Source organism: Zingiber officinale, chromosome 7A (assembly GCF_018446385.1).
Source record: "Zingiber officinale cultivar Zhangliang chromosome 7A, Zo_v1.1, whole genome shotgun sequence".
Taxonomy (NCBI): domain Eukaryota; kingdom Viridiplantae; phylum Streptophyta; class Magnoliopsida; order Zingiberales; family Zingiberaceae; genus Zingiber; species Zingiber officinale.
In genome coordinates, this window is record NC_055998.1 from 84,724,659 (window position 1) to 84,730,731 (window position 6,073).

The following is a 6,073-nucleotide window of genomic DNA, read 5'->3' on the forward strand; positions in this document are numbered from 1 at the left end:
CCCATATCGAGCAAGATATACCTCCGAGGAGGTTGGCTAAGATCAGCCGGGATATACCTCAATAGAGGAAGGCCAATATCGACCGGGATATACTTCCAAGTGAGCAGGCCAATATCGATCGAGATATACTTTCGGGGAGGAAGGCCAATATCGGCCGGGATATGCCTATAGGGAGGCAGACCCATATCGATCAAGATATACCTCCAAGGAGGTTGGCTAAGATCAGCCGGGATATACCTCAATGGAGGAAGGCCAATATCAGTCGGGATATACTTCCAAGTGAGCAGGACAATATCGATCGAGATATACCTTCAGGGAGGAAGGCCAATATCGGCCGGGATATGCCTCCAGGGAGGCAGACTCATATCGAGCAAGATATACCTCCGAGAAGGTTGTCTAAGATCAGTCGGGATATACCTCAATGGAGGAAGGCCAATATCGATCGGGATATACTTCCAAGTGAGCAGGGCAATATCGATCGAGATATACCTTCAGGGAGGAAGGCCAATATCGGCCGGGATATGATTACAGGGAGGCAGACCCATATCGATCAAGATATACCTCCAAGGAGGTTGGCTAAGATTAGCCGGGATATATCTCAATGGAGGAAGGCCAATATCGGCCGGGATATACTTCCAAGTGAGCAGGCCAATATCGATCGAGATATACCTTCAGGGAGGAAGACCAATATCGGCCGGGCTGAATATTACCTTGAAAAGATATACCAATATTGATCAAGATTGCATACTTGACAAAATATTGCCCAGTGCTAGCTGGGATAATAAACTTAGAGGGGCACAGATAGGCATTACCCAAGAAGCCTCATGAGAGGTAATAATAATTGACCAAACCTAGTCAAGTTCAGCTTCGACCGATACAAGGAATAATGTTATATTAAGCTATCTATGATATAGCAAAAAAAAGGAGGGGCAAGTAGGAACGATAGAAATACTTTGAAAGGACTTGTGAAACTGGATAGAAGTAAATATTTCAAATAAAGTAGTCAATGAAGATATTTGCAGTATGTGATTGTATAACAGGTGTTATATATTTGGCGGGAAATGTGTTTTTAGACTATTTTGAAGGTACTAGACGACAAAGAAGGCACATCTGGGTTAAAAAATGATTCCTTAAAAGTCATTTACCACAAGTACGCAGCTTATGTCATCTCATAACAAACTCTAACAAACCGGGGTCCACTTCATGACTACGAAGGTTATATGAAGTGGTATAAAAAGGGGAATACTTTCCGTTGGCAAGGTGAGTTCACATCATTGTGCACATTCATAACCCTAATTCTGAACTATTGTTTTTCTTCTTCTTCCTTCTACACCGAGAGAGATCACTGACTTGAGCGTTAGAGGGCCTAACCAGGAATTCCCACCCCGGTCTTAGGTCACTGACGATAGTGTTGGTTGGTCTCTTGTGCTGAGGAAGCCTTGGAAGCTCCGGATCTAGTTTCTCTTCGGTAGGATTTCTTTATCGCCATTGGGACTTCACATCAGAAGGACATTCAGGGGTTTTCATCTTCTTGGATCCGCTTTGATTTTCTCGGATCGACGTTCAATAGGTATTATTCTTCACCAGCAGTAGGTTTTTTCTCCCAGCTCTCTGTTTTGTCAAGCTTCTCAGACAGGATCAAATTTGGCGCCGTCTGTGGGAACTTCACCTGAATCTGAGACTACAAGATGGAAGAGGCTGGAAAATCAAATCTGCTCACCATTAGCCATGAGGATCTGGATTTCATCATTAATTCTCATGTACAAAAAGCTTTGCAGCAACAACAACAACAACTTCAAGTTCATACTAGAGCTACTCTGCCAATAGCTCATAATCCAGCAATCTCAACTACTGAGCACCGGAAGGGAAAAGAGCCAGAAGAGGAAGAACATGCATATTTTCCTCCAGCTACAGTTTCTCCGACAAGGCGTCCACGGGCCTTTCTTCGTACTCCCATGGAACAGGGAGGACGAAGGCCTGTGTTTCAAGAATCTTCTGGTGAAGCACAAGATAAAGAAAAGCGTAAAGTTAAAATGATAACTAGTGATAGCTCACCGGAAAAAGTCATCTCTCCATTTTCCCAAAGCGTGCTGGATGATTCGCTTCCTAAGCGGTATCAAAATCTTCAGATCGGTGAATACACTAGGACTACAGATCCAGAGGATCATCTATTGAAATTTGAAAATGTAGCATTATTACAACAATTCTCTGATGGGGTAAAATGTCGGATGTTCCTTACTACACTCGGGGGAGCAGCACAACATTGGTTCAAGAGATTACCAGAAAAATCTATTCGAAAATTTAAGGATTTCAAGAAAGTTTTTCTACATCACTTTTCTAGTAACAAGAGGTATCATAAGACTCCTTGGAGCCTATTTTCAATTAAACAAGCATCCAAAGAGTCCATCCAAGACTACATCAAAAGATTCAATCAGGTAGCTATCGACGTACCCAACGCTACTACTGAAATGTTGGTAAGCGCTTTCTCTCAAGGTTTAAATGATAATGATTTCTTCAAAGATCTGGTGAGAAACCCTCCTGCAAATTTGGATTCCTTAATTGAATGTGCCACTGAATTTATTAATGTGGAAGAAGCTCAAGTCGCACGCAGAAAGGAGGGCATTACTTCTTCTCCTACTTCGGTTAAGGAGAAAGCTCCTGCCCCTGTTCCTCCACCAAGGGGGCCTCGAGCAATTTATCCGCCTCATCGACATCCAGAATATCGACCGCAAGCAGTACAACATGTGGAGATACAGCGAAAATCCCCCAGAAGATGGTGCACTTATCATAAAACTAGCAGTCATCATATTGATGACTATTTTGTTTTGAGAAATAAAAGAGCAAACAAAGAGCGTTACCAAAAGAAAAATTATTATCGGCAGCAGTATCCTAGACAGCAAAGTCCGCTCAAATTGGAATATCGCCCGGTCGAGCCTCGGCATGATGTATTACCTCCCCCGACCGGTACCAGCCAGGTGTCAGAGAAGACTCCGTCTGAAGCCCTGACAACCCGACAAAAAGAAATCAGGGGTAATGCCTCCCAACGCAATATCAGTATGATCGCGGGCGCCCACTGATGGGGATTCTAATAGGGCCAGAAAATCACATGCACAAAGACTTGAGATTCATGCTGTAGGATGCAGCATGGAACGAGCAATTGGTCCCGAGATAAATTTTGGACCCAGAAATCTTGAGGGGGTAGAAATACCCCATGATGATGCATTAATAATCAAGGTCATGATAGCCAACTATACTATCTCTCGTACCTTTATAGACACTGGTAGTTCTGTCAATATTATCTTTAAAAAGGCTTTTGATCAATTACAGATCGACCCAAGCGAACTTCAATAGATGGTAACGCCTCTATATGGATTCACAGGTAATGAAGTACAACCTCTCGGTCAAATAAAGTTGGTCATATCTCTAGGGGAGGAACCCCTAATGAGAACAAGAACATCTTATTTCATGGTGGTGGATGCCCCGTCCTCTTATAATGTGATATTGGGTCGACCGGCCCTAAACGAGTTTAGGGCGGTTGTTTCTACTTTCTGTCAAAAAATTAAATTTCCTGTTGATGACCAGGTCGGGGAAGTGCGAGGTGATCAGAAGATAGCTCGAAAATGTTATGTAGAGATCGTTCGGACTGAAGCTAATGCTGCCCAAAAAATTCAAAGAATGGAAGTCAATGTCATTCAGGAGAAGCCGCCTGTTCTGTTTATGAAGAAAAGGAAGAAGTCCAGATTCAGACCGGTCAACCTGAAGCTACTACATATATTGCGGCTGATCTTGATCCCACTCTGAAAGTCGATGCCTGAAGAAGAATAATGATGTGTTTGCCTGGACGCCTAAAGAGGTCTCGGACGTTTCTCCTGCAGTAATGGAGCATTCTTTGCATGTCTTTCTAGATGCCCGACCAGTTATACAGAGGAAAAGAAATTTTAGCGCAGAGCAGAACCAAATCATTAAGGAAGAAATAACTAAACTCATGGAGGCTGGTTACATCAGGGAAGTACAATTTCCTAGCTGGCTAGCTAATGTGGTCTTAGTCTCTAAGCCAGGAAACAAATGGCGGGTATGCATTGATTTCTGGGATCTCCACAAGGCTTGTCCAAAAGATTATTATCCGTTACCCCGGATCGATCAACTGGTAGACTCTACTATTGGGTGTGAATACATCTCTATGCTAGACGCTTATCAGGGATATCATCAGGTCCCCCTAGCTAAGGAGGACCAAGAAAAGGTCAGTTTTATAACATCTGAAGGTACTTATTGTTATAATGTTATGCCCTTCGAACTAAAAAATACAGGAGCAACTTATCAAAGGCTTATGAATAAGGTCTTTTAGAAGCAGATTGGAAGAAATATGGAAGTATATGTCAATGATATCTTAATTAAGTCTCTTCAAGTTGTTGATCTATGCAGGGATGTAGAGGAGACCTGCAAGACATTGAGGCAATATGGGCTCAAGCTGAACCCGAGCAAATGTTTATTCGGAGCAAAAGGGGGAAAGTTCCTGGGGTATATGGTGTCCGAGCGAAGAATAGAGGCCAACCCGAGCAAAGTCAAGGCACTTCAAAACATGGAGCCGCCGCGCAACATGAGATAAGCTCAAAGACATACCGGCCGGATTACAGCCTTGTCTAGGTTCATTTCCAGGTCGGCCGATCGCAGCATCCACTTCTTTAAAATACTTCGGAAGGCAAACAAATTTCAGTGGAATGAGGAACGTGATAAGGCCTTCCAAGAATTAAAAGATTACTTGTCTACCCTTCCTGTATTAGCTAAGCCTATAGTAGGAGAGACCCTCTGGGTATATTTGTCAGCTAACGAGAATGTTGTAGGCTCTGTATTAGTTAGGCAGAAGGGGAAAGAACAACAACCTGTATATTTTTCCAACCATTTATTAAAAGGAGCTGAGTGTAGATATACTACACTAGAGAAGTTGGCTTATGTATTAGTGTTGACTGCTCGGAGGTTGCGCCCATATTTCTTAGCACATGAAATTGTTGTATTGACCAACAGCACTCTCGGGCGGGTGTTACTCAACCCGGAGGCCTAAGGTCGGCTGATCAAATGGACGACCGAACTTAGTGAGTATGACATACAGTATTAACCTCGCTCAGCCATCAAGGCACAAGCTTTAGCAGATTTCATTATAGAAGTTCAATGCCCCGAGGAAGAAAATATTTGGAAAGTTTATGTGGATGGCTCCTCAACCAGGCAAGGTAGCGGAATTGGTGTTCTTCTTATATCTCCAAGGGAAGACAGACTCTAACTTTCTATCAGGTTGAATTATAGAGCCACTAACAATGAAGCAGAATATGAAGCATTGATAGTCGGATTGTAGGCCGCTCGACATATAGGAGCAGCTCGGGTCCTCATCTATTCTGATTCTCAGTTAGCAACCCAACAACTATCAGGTAACTTTGAAATTAATAACGACATGCTCAGGTTATATGCTAAGGCATTTGATAAGTTGAAGTCTCAGTTTCAAGAAGTAAATATACAAAAAGTTCCTCAGTTTGAAAATCAGGTAGTAGATGAATTAGCTAAATTGACCTCTGTTATAGTACCATGGAATCTGGATCGACCAGTGGAACATACTCTATTAATATCTTGTATTGAAAGACAAGCTGACGTAGAAATACAAGGTGACTGGAGGTCACAAATCATATTGTATTTACAGCAAGACAGTCTTCCCAGAGATGCAGAACAGGCAAGGATATTTAAGAAGAGAGCTGCTCAGTATACTATGATAGGGGAGCAGTTATATAAGAGAGCTTTCTCCCGACCTTTGCTAAAGTGTGTTGGCCCAGAAGATATACAATTTATTTTACAGGAGGTTCTTCAAAGCTCGTATGGTAGTCATATAGGAGGAAGATCCTTAGCTCGCAAAATTTTATTAGTAGGATATTTCTGGCCTACTCTACACGAAGATGCCAACAAATTGGTAAGAACTTGTATTTCTTGTCAGAAACATCAAAATATTCCGCATCATCCTACGTAGTTATTGAGAACCTCCATAGTCTCCTGTCCCTTTGATCAGTGGGGCATGGATATAGTGAGCCATTTC